This window comes from Salvelinus namaycush, chromosome 27 (assembly GCF_016432855.1).
Source record: "Salvelinus namaycush isolate Seneca chromosome 27, SaNama_1.0, whole genome shotgun sequence".
NCBI lineage: Eukaryota > Metazoa > Chordata > Actinopteri > Salmoniformes > Salmonidae > Salvelinus > Salvelinus namaycush.
In genome coordinates this window covers 18349833-18375643 of record NC_052333.1, presented here as the reverse complement: position 1 = coordinate 18375643, position 25811 = coordinate 18349833, and positions in this window count along the sequence as shown.

The following is a 25811-nucleotide window of genomic DNA, read 5'->3' as shown; positions in this document are numbered from 1 at the left end:
TTGTTGGTCTCTACAGTAGAGGGCCGTTCGCTTGTTGACAGTGTGATGTTATACGAACCGCCGGTAGGTGACTGACAGCAGTCATTTTAGCCCGTTTCTACATGTAGAATCGGTTTGTGCTAAATTTGGTAATTACGGCCAGCACTCTGTTCAGAGGTGCTACGCTTAGTTCTCTTGGCCAGCAGACGCTCAAAAGATCCTACTGGTCCTTTAGGGGAGACAAGCCATGATGTGCTGCTGGAACGTGTGACACTACCGTAGACTTCTCTGTAACACCACAATTGCAACTCTCTCTCTCTCTTTGTCTCGCAAATGTCACTGACTCCTCCTACCGCCTGGTAATCAAATCCAGAGCATTTCTCACTCAATACCTGACAAGGTGAAAAATAGTCCTCCATCATTTTCTCCTTACAAGGAATCACTCACAGCTGAAAAGGCAAGCAAGCGAATGTACAATCCTATAGAAGGCCACACACATACTCTACTCTTATAAACACGCACACACACACACACACACACACACACACACACACACACACACACACACACACACACACACACACACACACACACACACACACACACACACACACACACACACACTCACACACACACACCAGCATTAACTCTTTGCTGAAATTACCTAATAAAGCCCACTGAGAGAAATAACACCCATGTTAGCCAGAAAATGACAGTGGGGCTAAATTGCAGGGCCTTGGAGAGGCTCCCTGTAGGTGTGTTTGCGTGGGTGAGTGTGTGTGTGTGTGTGTGTGCATGTGTGTGCATATGCGTGTGTGTGTCCAGGTCCCCTGGTGCTTTGATTGACAGCTCCATTGGAGGGACTGAGCCTTCCTCCTGCCAGTCTGGAGACAAGAGAGCAGCCTTGGCAGAAAGTGTATGGAGGCGCAAAGAGAGAGAGAGGAGAGAAAGTGAGGAGTCAGACTAAAAGCTGAGTCTTTGTGCAAAAGCATGGCACCCTAGGACAGATGTCCCATTCACTTTCCCCTTGTTGAGGCATGTCACTATTATGTCTTGGACCCCGACCTAGTAGTGTCGAGTCAGAGCAATGGAATACCCATGGGTGCAGTTAACGGAAAAACACCTCTGTGAGTTAAGCCACTGTGTGCATGTTGGTGTATGTGGAGATAGAGGCCAGAGCCTCAGTGTGTGTGTGTGTGTGTGTGTGTGTGTGTGTGTGTGTGTGTGTGTGTGTGTGTGTGTGTGTGTGTGTGTGTGTGTGTGTGTGTGTGTGTGTGTGTGTGTGTGTGTGTGTGTGTGTGTGTGTACTTATGTACCGTATGTATGTACACTGATCAAAAATATAAATGCAACATGCAACAATTTAAAAGGTTTTACTGAGTTACAGTTCATGTTAGGAAATCAGTCAACTGAAATATATTCATTTGGCCCTAATGACTGGGAATACAGATATGCATCTGTTGGTCACAGGTACCTTTTTTTTAAGTAGGGGAATGGGTCACAAAACCAGTCTGTATCTGGTGTGAACACCATTTGCCTCATGCAGCGCGGCATCTTTCATGCGTAGAGTAGATCAGGCTGTAGATTGTGGCCTGTGGAATGTTGTCCCACTCCTCTTCAATGGCTGTGCGAAGTTGCTGGATATTGGTGGGAACTTGAACACGCTGTTGTAAACGTCAATCCAGAGCATCCCAAACATGCTCAATGAGTGACATGTCTGATGAGTATGCAGACCATGGAAGAACTTGGACATTTTCAGCTTCCAGGAATTGTGTACAGATCCTTGTGACATGGGGCTGTGCATTATCATCCTAAAACAAGAGGTGATGTTGATAAAATGCAATTGTGTTCGTTGTCTGCAGCTAATGCCTGCCCATACCATAACCCCACTGTGGGGCGCTCTGTTCATAACATTGTCATCAGCAAACCACTCGCCCACACAAGTCCATACACGTTGTCTGCCATCTGCCTGTTACAGTTGAAACCAGGATTAATCCGTGAATTGCACACTTCTCCAGTGTGCCAGTAGCCATCAAAAGTGAGCATTTTCCCACTGTTACAACGCCAAACGGCAGTCAGGTCAAGAGCCTGGTGAGGACGACAGGCATAAAGATGAGCTTCCCTGAGATGGTTTCTAACAGTTTGTGCAGAAATTCTTTGGTTGTGCAAACCCACAGTTTCGTCAGCTGTCTGGGTGGCTGGTCTCAGACGATCCCGCAGGTGAAGAAGCCGGATGTGGAGGTCCAGTTGAGACATCTGTGGCATTATGTTGTGTTACAAAACTTCTTGATATGCCACATCTCTCAAGTGGATGGATAATCAGGAGAAATGCTTACTAACAGGGATGTAAATAAATTTGTGCCCCAAATTTTTGAGAAATAGATTTTTTGTGCTTATGAATTATTTCTGGGATCTAATATTTCAACTCCTGAAACATGGGACCAGCACTTTATATGTTGCATTCATATTTTTGTTCAGTGTTTTGTGTGTGTGTGTATTTTATTTTTTATTTGATTTATTTCACCTTTATTTAACCAGGTAGGCAAGTTGAGAACAAGTTCTCATTTACAATTGCGACCTGGCCAAGATAAAGCAAAGCAGTTCGACACATACAACAACACAGAGTTACACATGGAGTAAAACAAACATACAGTCAATAATACAGTAGAAAAATAAGTCTATATACAATGTGAGCAAATGAGGTGAGATAAGGGAGGTAAAGGCAAAAAAAAGGCCATGGTGGCGAAGTAAATACAATATAGCAAGTAAAACACTGGAATGGTAGATTTGCAGTGGAAGAATGTGCAAAGTAAAGATAGAAATAATGGGGTGCAAAGGAGCTAAATAAATACAGTAGGGGGAGAGGTAGTTGTTTGGGCTAAATTATAGATGGGCTATGTACAGGTGCCGTAATCTATGAGCTGCTCTGACAGCTGGTGCTTAAAGCTAGTGAGGGAGATAAGTGTTTCCAGTTTCAGAGATTTTTGTAGTTCATTCCAGTCATTGGCAGCAAAGAACTGGAAGAAGAGGCGGCCAAAGGAAGAATTGGTTTTGGGGGCGACCAGAGAGATATACCTGCTGGAGCGCGTGCTACAGGTGGGTGCTGCTATGGTGACCAGCGAGCTGAGATAAGGGGGGACTTTACCTAGCAGGGTCTTGTAGATGACCTGGAGCCAGTGGGTTTGGCAATGAGTATGAAGCGAGGGCCAGCCAACGAGAGCGTACAGGTCACAGTGGTGGGTAGTATATGGGGCATTGGTGACAAAACGGATGGCACTGTGATAGACTACATCCAATTTGCTGAGTAGTGTTGGAGGCTATTTTGTAAATGACAACGCCGAAGTCAAGGATCGGTAGGATAGTCAGTTTTACGAGGGTATGTTTGGCAGCATGAGTGAAGGATGCTTTGTTTTGCGAAATAGGGAGCCCATTCTAGATTTCATTTTGTATCGGAGATGCTTAATGTGAGTCTGGAAGGAGAGTTTACAGTCTAACCAGACACCTAGGTATTTGTAATTGTCCACATATTCTAAGTCAGAACCGTCCAGAGTAGTGATGCTAGACGGGCGGGCAGGTGCGGGCAGCGATCGTTTGAAGAGCATGCATTTAGTTTTACTTTCATTTAAGAGCAGTTGGAGGCCACGGAAGGAGTGTTGTATGGCATTGAAGCTCGTCTGGTGGTTTGTTAACACAGTGTCCAAAGAAGGGCCAGAAGTATACAGAATGGTGTCTTCTGCGTAGAGGTGGATCAGAGACTCACCATTAGCAGAGCGACATCATTGATGTATACAGAGAAGAGAGTCGGTCCAAGAATTGAACCCCGTGGCACCCCCATAGGGACTGCCAGAGGCCCGGAAAACAGGCCCTCCGATTTGACACACTGAACTCTATCAGAGAAGTAGTTGGTGAACCAGGCGAGGCAATCATTTGAGAAACCAAGGCTATCGGGTCTGCCGATGAGGATGTGGTGATTGACAGAGTCGAAAGCCTTGGCCAGGTCAATGAAGACGGCTGCACAGTATTGTTTCTTATCGATGGCGGTTAGTATATCGTTTAGGACCTTGAGCGTGGCTGAGGTGCACCCATGACCAGCTCTGAAACCAGATTGCATAGCGGAGAAGGTATGGTGGGATTCAAAATGGTCGGTAATCTGTTTGTTGACTTGGCTTTCGAAGACCTTAGAAAGGCAGGGTAGGATAGATATTGGTCTGTAGCAGTTTGGGTCAAGAGTGTCCTCCCCTTTGAAGAGGGGGATGACTGCAGCTACTTTCCAATCTTTGGGAATCTCAGACGACACGAAAGAGAGGTTGAACAGGCTAGTAATAGGGGTTGCAACAATTTCGGCAGATCATTTTAGAAAGAAAGATTGTCTACACCAGCTGATTTGTAGGGGTCCAGATTTTGCAGCTCTTTCAGAACATCAGCTGACTGGATTTGGGAGAAGGAGAAATGGGGAAGGCTTGGGCGAGTTGCTGTGGGGGGTGCAGTGCTGTTGACCAGGGTAGGGGTAGCCAGGTGGAAAGCATGGCCAGCCATAGAAAAATGCTTATTGAAATTCTCAATTATAGTGGATTTATCGGTGGTGACAGTGTTTCCTGTCCTCAGCGCAGTGGGCAGCAGGGAGGAGGTGTTCTTATTCTCCATGGACTCTACAGTGACCCAGAACTTTTTTGAGTTTATGTTGCAGGAAGCAAATTTCTGCTTGAAAAAGCTAGCCTTGGCTTTTCTAACTGCCTGTGTATATTGGTTTCTAGCTTCCCTGAAAAGTTGCATATCATGGGGGCTGTCCGATGCTAATGCAGAACGCCATAGGATGTTTTTGTGTTGGTTAAGGGCAGTCAGGTCTGGAGAGAACCAAGGGCTATATCTGTTCCTGGTTCTACATTTCTTGAATGGGGTATGCTTATTTAAGATGGTGAGGAAGGCATTTAAAAAAAAAAAACAGGCATCCTCTACTGACGGGATGAGATCAATATCCTTCCAGGATACCCCGGCCAGGTCGATTAGAAAGGCCTGCTCGCTGAAGTGTTTCAGGGAGCGTTTGACAGTGATGAGTGGAGGTCGTTTGACCGCTGACCCATTACGGATGCAGGCAATGAGGCAGTGATCGCTGAGATCTTGGTTGGAAACAGCAGAGGTGTATTTAGAGGGCAAGTTGGTTAGAATGATATCTATGAGGGTACCCGTGTTTACGGCTTTGGGGTGGTACCTGGTAGGTTCATTGATAATTTGTGTGAGATTGAGGGCATCAAGCTTAGATTGTAGGATGGCTGGGGTGTTAAGCATGTTCCAGTTTAGGTCGCCTAGCAGCACAAGCTCTGAAGATAGATGGGGGGCAATCAGTTCACATATGGTGTCCAGAGCACAGCTGGGGGCAGAGGGTGGTCTATAGCAGGCGGCAACGGTGAGAGACTTGTTTTTAGAGAGGTGGATTTTTAAAAGTAGAATTTCAAATTGCTTGGGTACAGACCTGGATAGTAGGACAGAACTCTGCAGGCTATCTTTGCAGTAGATTGCAACACCGTCCCCTTTGGCCGTTCTATCTTGTCTGAAAATGTTGTAGTTAGGAATGGAGATTTCAGAATTTTCGGTGGTCTTCCTAAGCCAGGATTCAGACACGGCTAGAACATCCGGGTTGGCAGAGTGTGCTAAAGCAGTGAATAAAACAAACTTAGCGAGGAGGCTTCTAATGTTAACATGCATGAAACCAAGGCTATTACGGTTACAGAAGTCATCAAATGAGAGCGCCTGGGAAATAGGAGTGGAGCTAGGCACTGCAGGGCCTGGATTCCCCTCTACATCACCAGAGGAACAGAGGAGGAGTAGGATAAGGGTACGGCTAAAAGCTATGAGAATTGGTCGTCTAGAACCTCCGGAACAGAGAGTAAAAGGAGGTTTCTGGGGGCGATAAAATAGCTTCAAGGTATAATGTACAGACAAAGGTAAGGTAAACCTAGGTATTGAGTGATGATGAGAGAGATATTGTCTCTAGAAATATCATTGAAACCAGGTGATGTCATAGCATGTGTGGGTGGTGGAACTGAAAGGTTGGATAAGGTATAATGAGCAGGGCTAGAGGCTCTACAGTGAAATAAGCCAATAAACACTAACCAGAACAGCAATGGACAAGGCATATTGACATTAAGGAGAGGCATGCTTAGTCGAGTGATCATAAGGGTCCAGTGAGTAGTGAGGTTGGTTGGGGTAACGGCGATTCAGATAGCTAGCTGAGCCATCGGTAGCAAGCTAGCATAGGATGGAAGTCTGATTTTAGCCACCTCGTGCGTTTCCGATGGTAGATTAGTGGGGTTCCGTGTGGTAGAGGGGATCAATCCAATTGGCAAAATAGATATAGTTATAGTGACCCAAGAAAAATTGTCCGATAGATAGACCTATTCAGATAGCAGCCGATAAGACAGCTAACGATTAGCAGGCCGCAGATGGGCGTTCAGGTAACGTCGCGACGGAGGGGCCAGTTGGATAACTCCCTCGGGCAGATAACGTCGGTAGTCCAGTTGTGAAGGCCCGGTGGGGCTCCGCATCGGCAGTAAAACGGGTCCGGATAGGTGATTGTAGCCCAGGAGTGGCTGATGGAACTCTTCAGCTGGCTAGCTCTGGAATAATTGATGTTTGCTCCGGGATCGACGTAAGCCAATAGTCACACGGATAGCAGCTAGCTAGCTGCGGGATCCAAGTGTAAATGTCCAGAGCTTGCGGTTGAAATCCGGGCATATGGAGAGAAAAATAGGTCCTGTATGTTCTGGTCTGAGTCGCGTAGTACAAGACTGGCGATAGCTTATCGAGCTAAAGGATAGCTGATGACCACAAACCGTGGTTAGCTGAATGCTAACGTTAGCCAGTAAACTGGCTAGCTTCTGGCTAGCTTCTGGCTAGCTTCTGGTTAGCTTCTGGTTAGCTTCTGGCTAGCTTCTGCCTAGCTTCTGGTTAGCTTCTGGCTAGCTTCTGGCTAGCTTCTATTGTGGATTTCAGATTTGAGGTAAATAATACTTTAAAAAAAATAATTGGTGAGGCGGGTTGTAGGAGAGTGTTTTGAAGTTGAGTTTTTGGAAAAGAAAATATATAAAAGATATGCGAAGAAAGATGTAAATATATATATATACACGGGACACGACAAGACGAGGACAAACGACGTCTGACTGCTATGCCATCTTGGGACAATATCACAGCTTGACTTTGAAATTTGACGTTTGGCCACGTGTTTCCAAATGTCTACAGGTGAAGTCAAGGTAAAAGTTGAGTTTTGACACTATTACCTAAAGGACGACAAACTGAAAGCATTTTTTATGAATATTAACAAACGTGTACACCCTGGAATTAGAATGCATGGTATTGAATGAGAGAAAACACCCGGGCCGCGGGAGTCAATCTGTCAAATTAGAAAGCAAGTCTAATTTTGATGCGTCTATGTAGCTACATGAATAATGCTGGTAAAATGAATGGATAAATTGCCAGAAAATAGACTGTTTGTGCATTGTAACATCTGGGAACGTATAGATAAAACATGTGTATTTAGTGTTAACAATAACGTTATGCCTACTGCCTGTGTTGATTTCGATCACAGGTATATAGCCTAGGCAGGCTTCAGCCTTGAGGAACTCTGATTTCAAGAGAAAATACTGTTAGTAGAAAGAACCAGACTAGCTAAATTCTTTATAAACTGCTCAGGTGTATTAACTACAACTGTCCTCACCTTGGTGAGCTAACATAACAACTGTTTAGAGTAGGCAGGTACGACGGTTCCCATAGGACATATGTGAGTCAAAAGGAACACAACAATCATTCACAAGGGCCACATAGAGAACATAACAAATACAACTGTTTTATTACAGATTCTCATGACAATTAAGTTGCTATAAGCTAAGCAGTGTGTGAATTGACGCTCTGTACTCTTGCGCGCGAATTGTGCTGGCGTCTCTCCGTGTGATTTGGGTTTAACACTGGTGTCGGGCTGGGGGTTTCACATCTTGTTAAGTTAAGGGATCAGGTTTGGGATAGGGCTAAAATAGGGTTAAGTTTAGGAATTCCGAGTGGTTAAGGGTTCAAATTTGGGATAGGATTCGAACACAAAAACAGCGCTGTGATTGAGCACTCAGCCCTCGGTGACTGAGCAAGGCTTTTATGCCCATGCACAACGCCTTAGCAACCGCCAGCCTACTTTAAAGTAATAGCGCTCACTGCTGCCCCTAGTGGCTGATTTTCAAGGCATTCTAGACATTCTTGGGACCTGGATGGACGTCTAACTTCGACTTCAAACTAGAGCCATCTCCCTGGTGTATGTGCCTGTGTGAGTGAATATGTGTATGAAGTAGACCTTCACGTATGTCACAGCCTGGCAGAGAGAGGTTGTGACTAAACTCTGTTCACTACCATAGATCTGACTCCACCACCCAAGGTTTACACCAAGAGCATAGGGAACTCTGAATAACTCAGAACATAGGCCAGCCACACAGGTTATTTGAGAATAGGCATGATTGGAAATACATTAAATTAAGTCAGAGGTAGGTAACAGGTCCCAAATTAATTTATCTCTAGGTAACAGGTCCCAAATTAATTTATCTCTGAACTTCGGCTTCCGAAACCAAATTAGTTTAAGTTTGGCAAACAAAATGGAAGAAGTATATAACGCAAAACAATCAAACAACCATTAAATCAATCAAAAACAGGTCTCATTGCAGGTGGAAGGAAAGCATAGCGCAACTTTAACTTTGACTTAAGTCATCATTCCATCAAAGTAATAGTTCTCTTAGCAAAACCAAGGCAACAAAGGAGCCCTGCCACAGCTTCAAACCTAGCTTCCTTCTCACCTGCACCTTCCCCTGGGCGGCCGCACCTCAAACAGAGGAATCAAAGATTCTAAAGGGGCAAGTAAAATGGAGCGAATCACAGTACTCCATTAATCAATAAATTAGCAAGCACTAAATTAGCATAGCGTAAGCTGAAACTTGCACAGTGTGTGTGTTCATGCGTGCATACAGTACATTCATTCTGTGCATGTGTGTTTGTGTCTGTCTGTGTAAATTACTGAGTTAAAGTGAGTCTGGATAGCACCACCTGGCTCTATTTACTCTGTTATGAGACTGGATGTGAACATAAACCATATTAGACTTCACCCCAAGCTGGAAATATACCAGGTGTCACCCTTTATTTTGTCCCGAAGTAGAAAATATACCAGGTGTCACCCTCTATTCTGTCTGAGCTCTCAGTGATTGGTTCCTACGTTTCGTTGTGCTAAAAGTGTGGTCTTTTTCCACATCATGCGGGGAGGGGGAGCGCTTTAGAGGGCGGACAGCCAGGAAACCCATCATGGGACCATCTGAGCATGCCGAAACACAAATACAGGATGTGTCCCTAGCCAGCTGCTTAGTTAGTAGGGACATGTTTTTAAAAGCTTGTGACAGACAGGGTGGGCCTATACTGTGTAGCCTGGTGCCAAGTCTGTCTGTCTGTACATTAGAGCCAACTACTATGGTCATTCTCATGCCAAACATAGTAATTTCTGTGCTGTTGCATGTAGGTGGCTTCATCCCAGAACTGTTCTTGATGTCTTGCCAAACATTTGGCATGACAATGACCAATTTTAGTTGGCTCTACAGTACAAGACAAACAGATCTGGGACCAGGCTACAACACAGACACAGACAGGTTTCCCAGCATTCCAGAGGTTTCAACCTGGCTACAGAGACAAAGCCTCTGATATGTTTTTGGCACTTGGTTCTAACACTCACAACACTAAACGTATCTGGCACACACCTATCTAATGCTAACTATATCTGCATCCAAAACCTGGGAGGAAATCCCTGCTTGACAAGATTATTGCCACAAAAAAACAGACAATGTCGATTCAAAATAAAATATATCTGCTTACGGTTTGATCTACCGGTATTCCTATTGTTATGACTACTTCATTAGATTTAGAAATGGTGAACATGGGATGAGGACAATTGGTTAACAGTAACAGTACACAAACACCAGTGCTTTGATTATCTTCATGGCTACTGAAAACAGACAGGCCGGCTGATTCCTGAGATCTTTGCTTTATCAAATGTCAACACTGAGATGTCCTTGCTCCTCACCACACGCAGCACGGCTAGTAGGTGTGTGTCTGTGGCTAGCCAGGCTAGCAGGTGTCCTGAGGAAAGGTCATATGACCCATTACCCAATGGCGTTGCAGAAACCCCTCAATCGGAGCGGGAATTTAAGCTGTCCATATCCGACACACACACACACACACACACACACACTCAAACACATGCCATAGAGGAAGCTGTGGTGGCCAGATCCCTGTCATTATGCAGACTCTCCATCCAAAGCTAGGAGAGGGAGGAGATCGTTCCCTCCCCCAGTAATGTGTTTGCCATTTCCAGCCTGCAGGTCTTGTGTTTGTGCAGAGGGACAGGGAATTGCAAATGGAGCCTCTTCTTTCCCCCTTCCTGCCGCTGACATTTTCTGTGGATTCCTGAAGGTCATCATTTGAAAGAAACGTGTCAATATGCTAAATGTATTCCTCTTTGTCTTGTCCTGTCTGTGGTGATAACCTCAGTGGTGATTTTTCCTGGGATTTACAGCAATAAAAATCAATCCAGAGTTTTAAAAGGTACAGTACTAAAAACTATGTGAGAACACATGATGAAGCCCCACATTGAAAAATCCCTGAGAAAACGACTAAACAAAAAATTCATCCCATTTTGAACATAATCAGTGGTTCCTCATCACCCTTCTGTATGAGTTAGCGGTTAATGCTAGCCTGATCTGTTGTTTGTTAGTATGCGGTTAGGTCTAGCTTGCAGCATTTGGGTAAAGGGCTATAGCCTGATCTATGCAGTTATGGCTAGCCTTATCTACAGGATGTGGTTATGGCTAATCTGATCTATACGGTTAGGGTTAGCATAACCTATGCAGTTAGGGCTAACCTGATCTCTACAGTTAGGGCTAACCTGATCTCTACAGTTAGGGCTAACCTGATCTCTACAGTTAGGGCTAACCTGATCTCTACAGTTAGGGCTAGCCTGATCTCTACAGTTAGGGCTAACCTGATCGCTACAGTTAGGGCTAACCATTAGGGCTAGCCTGATCTCTACAGTTAGGGCTAGGCTGATCTCTACAGTTAGGGCTAGCCTGATCTCTACAGTTAGGGCTAGGCTGATCTCTACAGTTAGGGCTAGGCTGATATGTTGTCTTCCAGTTGAGAGAGGCTTGGAGGCTCAGCCCTCCTGCACCTTCCGTTAACACAGGGGCTTCAGTGGAGAGAGCTAATAACAAATGTGTCAAGCCTCCGCTGCTCTGATAAACAAACGAGGGCTAGGGCCATCTCTCTCCTTCCTCTCCCTTTCATTTTCCCTTTCTTTTTTCCATCCCTCTCTCTCTGCACATCCTCCCCAATTCCTCCCCACCGGGGCTAGCCTCCTTTCTGCGAGCGTAATCCGCCATGCTGCCATGATAATCTCACCACCGCACTCGTGTGCGCACACACACCCGCATGAATGCATGCACGCACGCACACCAGTACCACCACCCCAAACCCGAGCCAAAACATCACCCAATCCTTATATTTTCCAAAGGCAAAATGCTGAATTGCTTCGTTGTGATAGCGAGCTCCCCAATGACAGATCTATCTATCCCTCATCTATCCCTCCATCTATCCCCATCTATCCCTCATCTATCCCCATCTATCCCCATCTATCCCTCATCTATTCCTCCATCTATCCCCATCTATCCCTCATCTATTCCTCCATCTATCCCCATCTATCCCTCCATATATCCCCATCTATCCCCATCTATCCCTCATCTATCCCCATCTATCCCCATCTATCCCTCATCTATCCCTCCATCTATCCCCATCTATCCCTCCATCTATCCCCATCTATCCCTCCATCTATCCCCATCTATCCCTCCATATATCCCCATCTATCCCCATCTATCCCTCATCTATCCCTCATCTATCCCTCCATCTATACCCATCTATCCCCATCTATCCCTCCATCTATCCCCATCTATCCCTCATCTATCCCTCCATCTATCCCTCCATCTATCCCCATCTATCCCTCATCTATCCCTCCATCTATCCCTCCATCTATCCCCATCTATCCCTCCATCTATCCCTCCATCTATCCCCATATCTATCCCTCCATCTATCCCCATCTATCCCTCCATATATCCCCATCTATCCCCATCTATCCCTCCATCTATCCCTCCATCTATCCCCATCTATCCCTTCATCTATCCCTCCATCTATCCCTCCATATATCCCCATCTATCCCCATCTCTCCCTACATCTATCCCCATCTATCCCTCCATCTATCCCTCCATCTATCCCCATCTATCCCTTCATCTATCCCTCCATCTATCCCTCCATCTATTCCCATCTATCCCCATCTATCCCTCATCTATCCCTCCATCTATCCCTCCATCTATCCCTCCATATATCCCCATCTATCCCTTCATCTATCCCTCCATATATCCCCAATTATCCCCATCTATCCCTCCATCTATCCCCATCTATCCCTCCATCTATCCCTCCATCTATCCCCATCTATCCCTTCATCTATACCTCCATCTATCCCCATCTATCACTCATCTATCCCTCCATCTATCCCCATCTATCCCTCCATCTATCCCTACATCTATCCCCATCTATCCCTTCATCTATCCCTCCATCTATCCCCATATATCCCTCCATCTATCCCCATCTATCCATCCAGAAATGTAGATTGGTAAAGAGTTCCTTCAGCTATTGCTCTAAATAAAACTGTAGATTTAAGGTTATTTGTCCTTGGCTTGGGTTGTCTTAGCTGCCCTGAATTTGCCTGTCTGGTTTGGTGATTATGCGTGTTGCTAGTATGTACTAACTGGCCTGAAAAAAAGAAAAAAGAAAAGAAAACCAGTACGTTTTTCCATCCCTCTCTCTCTGCACATCCTCCCCAATTCCTCCCCACCGGGGCTAGCCTCCTTTCTGCGAGCGTAATCCGCCATGCTGCCATGATAATCTCACCACCGCACTCGTGTGCGCACACACACCCGCATGAATGCATGCACGCACGCACACCAGTACCACCACCCCAAACCCGAGCCAAAACATCCCCCAATCCTTATATTTTCCAAAGGCAAAATGCTGAATTGCTTCGTTGTGATAGCGAGCTCCCCAATGACAGATCTATCTATCCCTCATCTATCCCTCCATCTATCCCCATCTATCCCTCATCTATCCCCATCTATCCCCATCTATCCCTCATCTATTCCTCCATCTATCCCCATCTATCCCTCATCTATCCCTCATCTATCCCTCCATCTATCCCCATCTATCCCTCATCTATCCCCATCTATCCCTCATCTATTCCTCCATCTATCCCCATCTATCCCTCATCTATCCCCATCTATCCCTCCATCTATCCCCATCTATCCCTCATCTATCCCCCCATCTATTCCCATCTATCCCTCCATCTATCCCCATCTATCCATCATCTATCCCTCCATCTATCCCTCCATCTATCCCCATCTATCCCTCATCTATCCCTCCATCTATCCCCATCTATTCCTCCATCTATCCCCATCTATCCCTCCATCTATCCCTCCATTTATCCCCATCTATCCCTTCATCTATCCCTCCATCTATCCCTCATCTATCCCTCCATCTATCCCCATCTATCCCTCCATCTATCCCCATCTATCCCTCCATCTATCCCTCCATCTATCCCCATCTATCACTCATCTATCCCTCCATCTATCCCCATATATCCCTCCATATATCCCTCCATCTATCCCCATCTATCCCTTCATCTATCCCTCCATCTATCCCCATCTATCCCCATCTATCCCTCCATCTATCCCCATCTATCCCTCCATCTATCCCCATCTATCCCTTCATCTATACCTCATCTATCCCCATCTATCCCTCCATCTATCCCCATCTATCACTCATCTATTCCTCCATCTATCCCCATCTATCCCTCCATCTATCCCTCCATCTATCCCCATCTATCCCTCCATCTATCCCCATCTATCCCTCCATATATCCCTCCATCTATCCCCATCTATCCCTCCATCTATCCCTATCCATCCCTTCATCTATCCCCATCTATCCCTCCATTTATCAATACACATATTCCCCCATCTATCCCTCCATATATCCCCATCTATCCCTCCATATATCCCTCCATCTATCCCTCCATCTATCCCTCCATGTATCCCTATCTATCCCTCCATATATCCCTCCACATATTCCTCCATCTATCCCTCCATCTATCCCTCCATATATCCCTCCACATATTCCTCCATCTATCCCTCCATCTATCCCTTAATATATCCCTCCACATATACCTCCATCTATCCCTCCATCTATCCCTCCATATATCCCTCCACATATTCCTCCATCTATCCCTCCATCTATCCCTTAATATATCCCTCCACATATTCCTCCACATATCCCTCCATCTATCCCTTAATATATCCCTCCACATATTCCTCCATCTATCCCACCATCTATCCCTCCATGTATCCCCATCTATCCTTCCATATATCCCTCCACATATTCCCTCATCTATCCCTCCATCTATCCCTTAATATATCCCTCCACATATTCCTCCATCTATCTCTCCATATATCCCCATCTATCCCTCCATCTATCCCTCCAGCTATCCCTCCATCTATCCCTCCATATATCCACATCTATCCCTCATATATCCCTCCAGCTATCCCTCCATCTATCCCTCCATATATCCACATCTATCCTTGACTGGAGAGCCCAGCTTGGGTTATAACTCCAAGGTGGATTTTTTTTGCTTGAGAAATGTAGATTGGTAAAGAGTTCCTTCAGCTATTGCTCTAAATAAAACTGTAGATTTAAGGTTATTTGTCCTTGGCTTGGGTTGTCTTAGCTGCCCTGAATTTGCCTGTCTGGTTTGGTGATTATGCGTGTTGCTAGTATGTACTAACTGGCCTGAAAAAAAGAAAAAAGAAAAGAAAATCAGTAAGACTGGAAAGTCATTTGTTTTCAACATGAAGCCATGAGAGATTCTGATGCATTTGGATAATAATCATACAGTTAGAGGAATGAAGACGTAATCTGCCAGCCCTGTTTTGAGTGATTTGGAGCTTTTTTATATCTTTCTTTGCTGCAGATGACCATAAAACTGGACAGTACTCTAAATGTGATAGGACCAGGGATTGACCATAAAACTGGACAGTACTCTAAGTGTGATAGGACCAGGGATTGGATCACCTGATTCAGTGTGCTAGATGTTACATACTCTAAACATGTCCTTGTAATATGAGGCTAGCCCTAACATGTCCCTTACCCATCTTAACAAGAATCTTTTTTTCAATTTTCGCCTAAAATGACATACCCAAATCTAACTGCCTGTAGCTCAGGACCTGAAGCAAGGATATACATATTCTTGATACCATTTGAAACGAAACACTTTGAAGTTTGGGGAAATGTGAAAGGAATGTAGAATATAACACATTAGATCTGGTAAAAGATAATACAAATATATATTTTTTTTGAATCATCATTTTTGAAATGCAAGAGAAAAGCCATAATGTATTATTCCAGCCCAGGGGCAATTTATATTTTGGCCACTAGATGACAGCAGCGTATGTGCAAAGTTTTAGACTGATCCAATGAACCATTGCAATTCTGTTAAAAAATGTATATCAAGACTGCCCAAATGTGCCTAATTGGTTTATTAATAACTTTTCAAGTTCATAACTGTGCACTCTCCTCAAACAATAGCTTGGTATTAATTCACTGTAATAGCTACTGTAAATGGGGGGGGGGGGGGGGGGGGGTACTGTCACGCCCTGACCATTGAGAACCATCGTTTCTCTATGGTATAGTAGGTCAGGGCGTGACTATGGGGTGATTTAGTATATGTATGTCTATGTTGTATTCTAGTTTATTATTTCTATGTGGGTATTCTAGTTTTCATATTTCTAGGTTGGTGTGCTTGATATGGTTCCCAATTAGAGGCAGCTGGTTATTGTTGTCTCTAATTGGGGATCATATTTAAGTAGCTGTTTTTCCCACCTGTGTTTATGGGATATTGTTTTGAGTTAGTGCATGTAGCATCTCTGTAGTCACGGTTCGTTGTTAGTTTCTTGTTTATTTGTTTTTGTTTTCGCCAAGTTTCACTTTATTCATTAAATTATGTGGAACTCAACATCAGCTGCGCCTTGGTCCGATATTTATTCCAACGAACGTGACAAGAGTGCAGTTAGATTAACAAGAATGTAAGCTTTCTGCCAATATCAGATATGTCTATGTCCTGGGAAATGTTCTTGTTACTTACAACCTCATGCTAATCACATTAGCCTACGCTAGCTCAACTGTCCAGTGGGGTACCCACCAATCCTGTAGAGGTGAATAACAATATTATCTATGTGTTCTGACCATGATAGAGCTGCGTCCAACATGACGCCTAGTAGTTTTGTTTTTTTCACTTGCTCTACATGCATTCTATTCATCGACAAATTCAATTGGGGATCACCAGCAAGCATATATCTTCAACCAAATACAATACATTTTGCTTTAGAAATGTCAAACACCAATTTGTTCATATCAACCCACTCAGACACCATTCTTAGTTCACTGCTCAGTACACCTGTTAGCTCATTACATTCTGATGCTGCGCTATACATTGTAGAGTCATCAGCATACATGACTACTCTTGTTTGTTCATTACTGAAGGTAAATCACTAGTAAAGATAGAGTAGAGAAGTGGGCCTAGGCAACTTCCTTGAGGAACACCACAGTGTATATCTTTACTGTTTAAAAAGCTACCATTAAAGAACACTTTTTGCCTTCTCCTGGATAGACAGATTTCCATCCAGGATAGAGCTGCAGACTTAAAACCATAGCATTTGAGTTTACCTAGTAACAGCTCATGATCAATTACATCAAAAGCAGCACTGAAATCTAGCAACACTGCACAATCTAACTTCCTGTGATCCATAGTCTTTAACCAATCATCTGTCATTTGTGCTAAGGCCGTACTCACAGAATGCCCTTCTTTGTATGTATGCTGGAAACCTGTTATCAGACCATTATATGAGAAATAATCCTTGATTTGTACAGATACTTTTCCAATAATTTACTTAACACAGGCAGCAAGTTTATAGGGCGACTATTAGGACCAATGAATGCAGATTTTTTATCATTAGGTGTGGAATAACCTTTGACTCTTTCCAGACTTCTGGCCACACCTCATACATCAAGCACTTATTCAAAAATATGTTAGATTGGGGTAGATATTTGGTTAGCTGTAACTCTAAGCAGTTTGGCATCAAGATTATCTGTACCAGGTGACTTGTCATCCGAAAGAAACAACAGAATCCTTTCTACCTCTTCTCTTTCTACTTGACGAAATTTGAACATGCATTGCCTCTCCTTCATGATACAATCTTTTCTGCCCTATTTTCATACAAGAGACCACATGAAAACGTCTTTGATCAGAGGTTAGTTTGTTTAATAAGGATTGCAAGCCGGATTGCAACCCGGAGTATACACTTACAGTAATTTGCAAGTAACATACTCAGTTCAAAATATGGTGTTTTCCCTTTTTATCCCCTACTGAGATCACCCCGCCCAGGGTGATGTCCCTTAACTTTAATACCATATAAGCTCATAATTAATAGTTGCTAATACAAAAATGTCTCAGCTAGGCGGAGTTCAGCTTATTGTTATTTGCATTTAGTTTCCAAATCCTTCTTCCTCCTATTGCTATCATGTGCTAGCAGAAGTAAGACTGGAACATAGTATAAACAGGAACTGAAAGTATAGTTTCAACAAACAGGCATATGACTTTTGTACAGTTGACCTCTTCATGCACTTACAAAGTCTCTACCTCAAACTAAAACATCAATGTACTTTTGTAATTACAGGTGTTCCTATTATGTACAGATATTATACAATTCCTTTCAGTATATGACATGGAGCCATCCATTGGAATCATAGCATTCCTCAAATTGTCCACTTTGCCTGTAAAATATTAATTAAGTAGTTTGTGATGTCGTGTGGTTTTGTAATAAATATACCCTCTGATTGAACAAAAGAGGCGGACATTTTCGAATTCCTACCCATAATAGCGTTCAACGTTCTCCACAGTTTTTTTCCCATCAACCTTTACTTCATACATTTTGTGCTGATAGAATCCCTTCTTCTTTCCTTTGTTTGTCTTGGTCACAATATTTTTTAATTGACAATAACTTTACTTATCAAACAGAGTGGCAGATTTATCTGCTACTTTTTTGGAATCATAACGTTGAATCATTACATTTCTCAGCACATCATAAATCCATGGGGCACCGATTGACCTCACGGTGTGTTTTCTTAAAGGGGCGTGCTTATCAGCTATACTCATAAATAATTGAATTAACAAACAATCAGTGACATTTCAGGATCATCTTTACTACACACTTCTAACCATTTCACATTCTTAATCTCATCCACAAATGAGTTCTGATTGAACACTCTGTAGGACCTTGGGTAGATTACCTTAGGGTCAGCCCTTGGTATTTTGGATTTCCTAGTGAGTTCAACCAAGTTATGATCACTGCAACCTAGTGCCACTGATACAGCTTTAGAACAATGTGTAAAAATGTGATCGATACAAGTTGATGATGTGATACCGGACTTATTAGTGAACGTTCTGGTTGGTGATGTCACAACTTGGGTCAGGTTACATACATTGGCAACATAAATAAGTTTCATTCTCATTGGACAGTTGGTGTTAAAAAAAATCCATATTCAAATCTCCCCAAAAATATGTTTCCCTACTTTCATCAGATACTTTATCCAACGTTTCGCAAATTACATCAAGATATTTCACATCAGCACTAGGTGGCTAATAGCAGCAACCAACTAGTATAGGTTTCAAATGTGATAAATGCACCTGTACCCATAGTGCCTCTAATCCATTCAACATTACAGTTTTTTCCAACTGCTTACACACAAAATCTTTTCATGTCACACGATTTTTGAAACCTCTCACTCAAAGTGCAAAACTACACACCACATATCCAAAACCATAAGCTATTTCTCAGCCTTTGACTCAGTTGTCAATTGCATAAAACACTTTTTTCAAAACACTACACACAATTCTCTACCTAAAACACAAAAATCTAACAGGAAGTGACTTGCTTTCCTTTTCCAAACACAACCAATCAAAATGCTACACTTATTCACCAGGTCACACACACACTCCTCACATGTGCAAACACGAACAGCTTAACTGATCACTAACCAATCACTGCTTCACTGTAGTATAGGCCTATAAATAGGTCAAAGGTCAGATTACCTGTTTTGAACAATGGATGCCAACAATGGACAGAGAGCAAGAGGAGTAGGAGGGAGAGGAAGAGGAAGAGGAAGAAGAGGACGAGGGCAAAGAAGAGAAGGAAGGAGAGCCATCTCTGATGAGATTAGGGCAACACTTGTTGATCATGTGATCAACCACGGTTGGACCATGAGAGAGGCTGGACTGAGAGTCCAGCCCAACTTGAGTCGATTTACAGTGGCGTCCATAATTCGAACCGTCAGAAATGAGAACAGGTATGCAACTATCTAATGACTACTTTAGCATTACAGTAATGTACTGTAAAATACGTACGACTGCATAGTATTGCATAAACATTTGTAACTCTAAGCCATCCATTTACTGCACTGCATTGAATGAATGAGGTTGGTTATCATGCTGTACTACATTTTTTGTACATTGTTTACAGTTCCTATGCTGAACACATACTGTGTTTGAATTCTGTACAGAGAGGAAAGGCAAAGACATCATGGAGGACGAGGACGCTTGTTTACAGATGTACAAGAGACTGCAATTATAAATATGGTTTTGGCCAACAATGCAATTAGGATTCGAAAGATAAGAGAGCATATCTTGAATAATGACACCATATTTAACAACATCAATGCTGTAAGCCTGTCGACCATACAACGCATCCTCCAACGGCACAGAGTGATGATGAAACAACTTTACAAGGTGCCATTTGAGAGAAACTCTGACAGAGTCAAGAATATGTGACATGACTTTGTAGAGGTATGTATGCAACACTACTTCCAGTACTTCAGACATACCATATTTAGTCATCTGTATATCCTTTTGTCTGTTACAGAGAATATTGGAGCTGGATGCCCATGTAATTCGCCATGAATTTATTTATGTGGATGAGGTTGGCTTCAACCTCACCAAAACCAGGCGCTGCGGAAGAAATGGAATAGGACAGAGGGCAATTACCAATGTCCCTGGACAGCGTGGGGGTAATATAACTATGTGTGCTGCCATCACTCAAAACGGGGTCCTCCATCACAATGCCACACTGGGTCCGTACAACACCGGCCATATGCTCACTTTTCTGGATGCAATTTACACAATGCTTGTCCCTGATCCAGATCAGGAGCCTGCTAGATTTGTGGTTTTATGGGACAATGTTAGTTTTCACCGGGCTGTTCTGGTCCAAAATTGGTTTGCCACCCATCCACAATTTGTAGTTTTGTACCTACCCCCATATTCACCTTTTCTAAATCCCATAGAGGAATTCTTCTCAGCCTGGCGCTGGAAAGTGTATGATCGCCAACCCTATGCCCGCATGCCGCTTCTCCAGGCAATGGAGGACGCATGTGGGGACATAGAGGTTGCCTCTGTCCAAGGTTGGATACGCCATGCTAGGAGATACTTCCCTCGATGTTTGGCAAGAGAAACTGTATATTGTGATGTGGACGAAGTATTGTGGCCAGACCCAGGCCGGAGAAGAGATGAAGCCCTACCAATTCCTGGACTGCCCCCCCCGGGACCCCACACACACAATTGTGTTCTTTACTGTATTCTAAAGAATATACTTTTGGTTTACATATGTTTATGGTTTTGTTGTATGCTACTGTATACAACAGTAATGTTTGGCCTAATAAATATTTTCTGCTTCTACATTGCATTGGTGTTTACAGTGTACTTGTTACCCCTCTCAGCAGATTACTTTCACTGTAGAACATTGTATTGAAATGTAGATATAAGCCTATGAAAGACCAAAAAGCTTTAGATTTAGAACAACAGTGTTTACATGGTATATCCAAAAATGTACTATTATGAAAGCAGTGTTTGCCATTTGATGCAAATGCTTCATTCTGACATGTGTTTATGGCATTTTGAATGCAGTGTTACATTTTGAAGGAGTTGTGAGGCATTTTTCATTTTGTGTGTGCAGTTTTGGGAATTGTGTGTAGAGTTTTGAAAAAAGGAGACTGTTTTGAAAACGTGTGTAAGCAGTTGGAAACAACTGTAAGTCCTGACGTTGTTTTAATGGAATATGACTCTGGATGTAAACTGCAGCTACACCTCCATATCTATTTCTGTCCCTCCTGAACATATTGTATCCATGTATAGAGATCTCAGCCTCCTCAAAAGAAGAGTCCAAGTGAGTCTCTCATATTGCTAATACATAAATATTGTTTGACTGCACTAGACAGCATATCTCATGAATTTTGTTCTTTAAACTGCATAATTTCAAGTGAGCAATCAACAGACCTTGCATTGGTAGATTTACAGAATTTATATGTCCAAACATGAATCAGCAGTTATAATCTGAGAGAGAGATACTCAGTCTGTGTGTGTGTGTGTGTGTGTGTGTGTGTGTGTGTGTGTGTGTGTGTGTGTGTGTGTGTGTGTGTGTGTGTGTGTGTGTGTGTGTGTGTGTGTGTGTGTGTGTGTGTGTGTGTGTGTGTGTGTGTGTGTGTGGGGCTGGAATTACTTGTATCTGTCACTCCTCCTAACTCCTTTGGAGGGAGGGTGAACAATTCGTTTGTCATACCTCAGATATGCCATGTCACCTCGTTCTCTTGCAGCCTTCATAGCTGGTATTAGTTCCTTTCTTCTTTGACAGACTGCAAATGTAATTTCGCAAAAGGACGTGGCAGTTTCACTATTAAGGATTCCAGATTGAAATGATAAATACAATAATACAAAAATAATTGAAATACATATAACCATTTATTTACAACTGAGTAATTTCATTAATTTGGTTCTATGGAATGAGCTGGGGTGTCAATGGCGACTAATGCAGAGGATTTTACAAACATGAGATCAATATAAAATGCTAACTGGCTAAGCCGCTAACTTCTTACCGATTCCTTTAATTTATTGTCTGTGTGATCGTTAAAGGTTACATACTGTATATGGTTCTCTGTAGCTCAGTTTTTAAAGCATGGTACTTGCAATGCCAGGATAGTGGGTTATATTCCCGGGACCACACATACATCAAAATGCAGTTGTGTAAAGTACTTAAGGAAAAATACTTTAAAGTACTACATAAGTAGTTTTTTGGGGTATCTGTACTTTACTTTACTATTTATATATTTGCCAAATTTAAATTTTACTTCACTACATTCCTAAAGAAAATAATATACTTTTTACTCCATACATTTTCCCTGACACCCAAAAGTACTCGATACATTTTGACAGGAAAATTGTCCAATTCACACACTTATCAAGAGAACATCCCTGGTCATCCCTGGTTTGCTTAATATAAGCAATTTGAAATAATTTATAATTTTGCTTTTACTTTTGATACTTAAGTATATTTTAGCAATCCCATTTACTTTTGATGCTTAAGTATATTTAAAACCAAATACTTTTAGACTTTTACTCAAGTAGTATTTTACTGGGTGACTTTAACTTTTAATTGAGTCATGTTCTATTAAGGTATCTTTACTTTTACTCAAGTATGCCTGTTCTGACCTGACTGTCTATGACAGACCCCAGCCATTTCTGTCGAGAGCCCTCGTCTCGTCTCCTCTCCTCTCCTCTGCTCTCCTCTTCTCACCCTACTGCTTTATTGACTTCTGAGAGAAGCACTTTCTCCTCAACAGTCAGCATCTGTATCTATCTGTCCTCCTCTTTGATTAAAAATGTATTCAAATATTGCCTTTTAATACTCGTTTTTTTTCTTCCTCCTCTCCGCACCAGCAAACACGAGATTAAGCGTAAGGTGAATTTTTCCACAAATCCCACAGAGTGTGAGAGGAAGATAAACACACTCCATTGACTTTGCCATTGCAATTACCTTCTAAAGTTTTATATTAGAAGAGTTTATTGCATTATGGATGGGGGGTTCCTTCCAAAAGTGCTTGTTTTGTTTCTCAAGGGCTTCATCTATCGTTTAATTATAGAACATAATCACAAAATAGGTTTTAAATACTGTATGCTTTTAGGGATTTACAGTGTATGCATTTAAACTGTAAGGTGTTCTTTAATTATCTTCTTTCAGAAATATGTCATTCAAACATAGAAGTGCTTCGTTTTGATTGTAAGTTTTACAGTAAGTTCATTTAACAACACAAACCGTAACACATTGGAAACATTATTTTCTCTTTTGGGACAATAATGGGAAAAATTACTTTTCATTTATATGTGTACTACACATGTCCCCTCACAAGGTACTCAATATGAAGAATCATATTTGTTGTTTATAAATTATGTGTGATGCATCTAGGCCTTATAAAGTATTTACAAAGGCTTCATTAAGCCTTAGAAGTTATAATTAATTTAAAATGTGACCCAGAAAATAAGTACAACTAAGATAAACATACAGTACTCTGTTTGGACCGATTTAGTATGTGGAAATAATGCATTAACTCTCTTTCTCCCCTTCTCAGTCCCTCCCTCCCTCCCTCCCTCCCTCCCTCCCTCCCTCCCTCCCTCCCTCCCTCCCTCCCTCCCTCCCTCCCTCCCTCTCAGGTCAACAATAAAACAATCTGAGCCACAGATTGACTTATCTACCTGAATCCAATTTTCATGTTCACTGACTGCAGTGAGCGCCTCCATTCCTCACTGGATGAATTACGCAGCGTTCTCTATCAGCTCTTGATAAACAGATGGAACATTGCAGCCATGAAGTGAAAATGCAACTGAGAGTACCCGTTATGAATATATGATAGTAGGATACAAAAATAAACATTTCGGAGGAGAAGGGTTTTATTTAGAAACAGGAACCATGGTCTAGTGTATATTATGTTGTGCATCCCAATTATAAAAACATATCTCAACTTTGCACTTGTATTTACACGCCCCATCATGGATTTAAAGACGTCCTCCAGTAATTTTTTTAAATGTCCTGTTGAAAAGCGATATCCCAAGTTTAAATATAGTAAAGTCCACACTAAAGGGTAAAAAAAATAGGTTTTGAGCACAAAGATTTTTTTTTAGACACAATTGCAAAAGGGCATTCAAGGAGTTGGTCTGATGGGAATCTATGATGTCATCGGCCTCCCCTCTTGCTTGAGGAGCAACCACTTGGGCTCTGTAATGACATACCTGGACCACCTATTGAGATGTGCCTTTTGTTAAGTACATCAGGTGTTAAATGAGGTGAAAGGAGACTGGAGTGCCACTTCAAATGCATTTGATTAGTGTAAGCACTGGATGGAGGGAGTTTCTACTATTGTTTTATCCGTGACGGCAGAATCGAAGTGCACTGCAGAAAGGGGGAAGGATGGAGAGTTATTTTGCTAACATAGACAATTGTCCTTTAAAATCTTCAACTTTCTGTTTTATAGTTGTATTTTATTTTGGGTATATGTCATCAAAATCCTCCGGGTTTACAGTGGGTTTTGATCTGATTCAGTACATAGGCTTTGCATCCTTTTTGGAGGAGTCTGGTGGTGATAACATCCTCCCTCCCTCCCTCCCTCCCTCCCTCCCTCCCTCCCTCCCTCCCTCCCTCCCTCCCTCCCTCCCTCCCTCCAGGACATTGTAATGTCGTTAGTAGGAGAAGACATTAGAGAGTTGAGGGAGATGAGGGGACTTGGCAGAGGGATAGAGGGATGGAGGAAACAGCAGGGCCTCTGGAAGTCTGGGTAATGCGGTTTATAAACCTCTGATTGACAAGGTGATTTGAAATAGGTGATAAGTAATTTAGAGTTTAATTTGGTGTGAGCTGTGGTACTGTTATGAGTTTTCCAGACTCTAGGAGAAGAGTTGTAAATTCCATCCGGAACTTCCTTTTTGTATCTGCTGTATGTTTGTACATTTGCCGGATCTTGTTTCCATTGAGATTCAGAAGATAATGCTTTTAGGTCATTATACTGTAGGTCATTATAGCATCCTTGGCTATAGAAAGGTAACTGAAATTAAGCTTTGATTTAATTGATTTATTTTGTTTCATTGTACATTTCTGTCCATTGAAATTACATAACCAGTCAGAGAAGCCAAGACCTTATTGTGATCGATTCTAGAACATGGATCTGGTCCGCTTCATAGAAATAAGAATTAATAGAAAGGGCTTGAGAGCTCTAACCCTGGCAATTGACTGGTAAACTTATGGGTACACTCAAAATGGTTGCCAGTTAACCCATTATGCCACCATTGACTTGAATGGAGACGCCTTTTCTATTCATTCTTATTTCCATGGTCCGCTTCTCCATCGGACTTCAGCAGAGAATGAAACCCGAATGAAGAACTTATAAGGATCAATAGTATGAAAAAAATAGGGACAAGCCAGACAAATCCTCACAATAAAGGACACAAATAATCAAAATGTCCTTTGAAATAAAATGCTATGCCATGAAAGATGATTATAACAGCAGTAACAAAAGCGATTGTGGGATTAGAGAAGAGTGAAACACCAATGGGATCCAGATCTGTGGCTGGTTCCAGGAACTACTAATACCATACTGTATCAAACAGAACATTGTGTTGTCAGGAAAGTAAAAAGTGATTGAACGATATCGTCTTTGCACATCTGGTTTATAAAAGAAGATTATGAGAGTTGTTAAGAATAGTCCTTTACCTTCAAATGACGTGTCCATTCTTGGAATTGTAG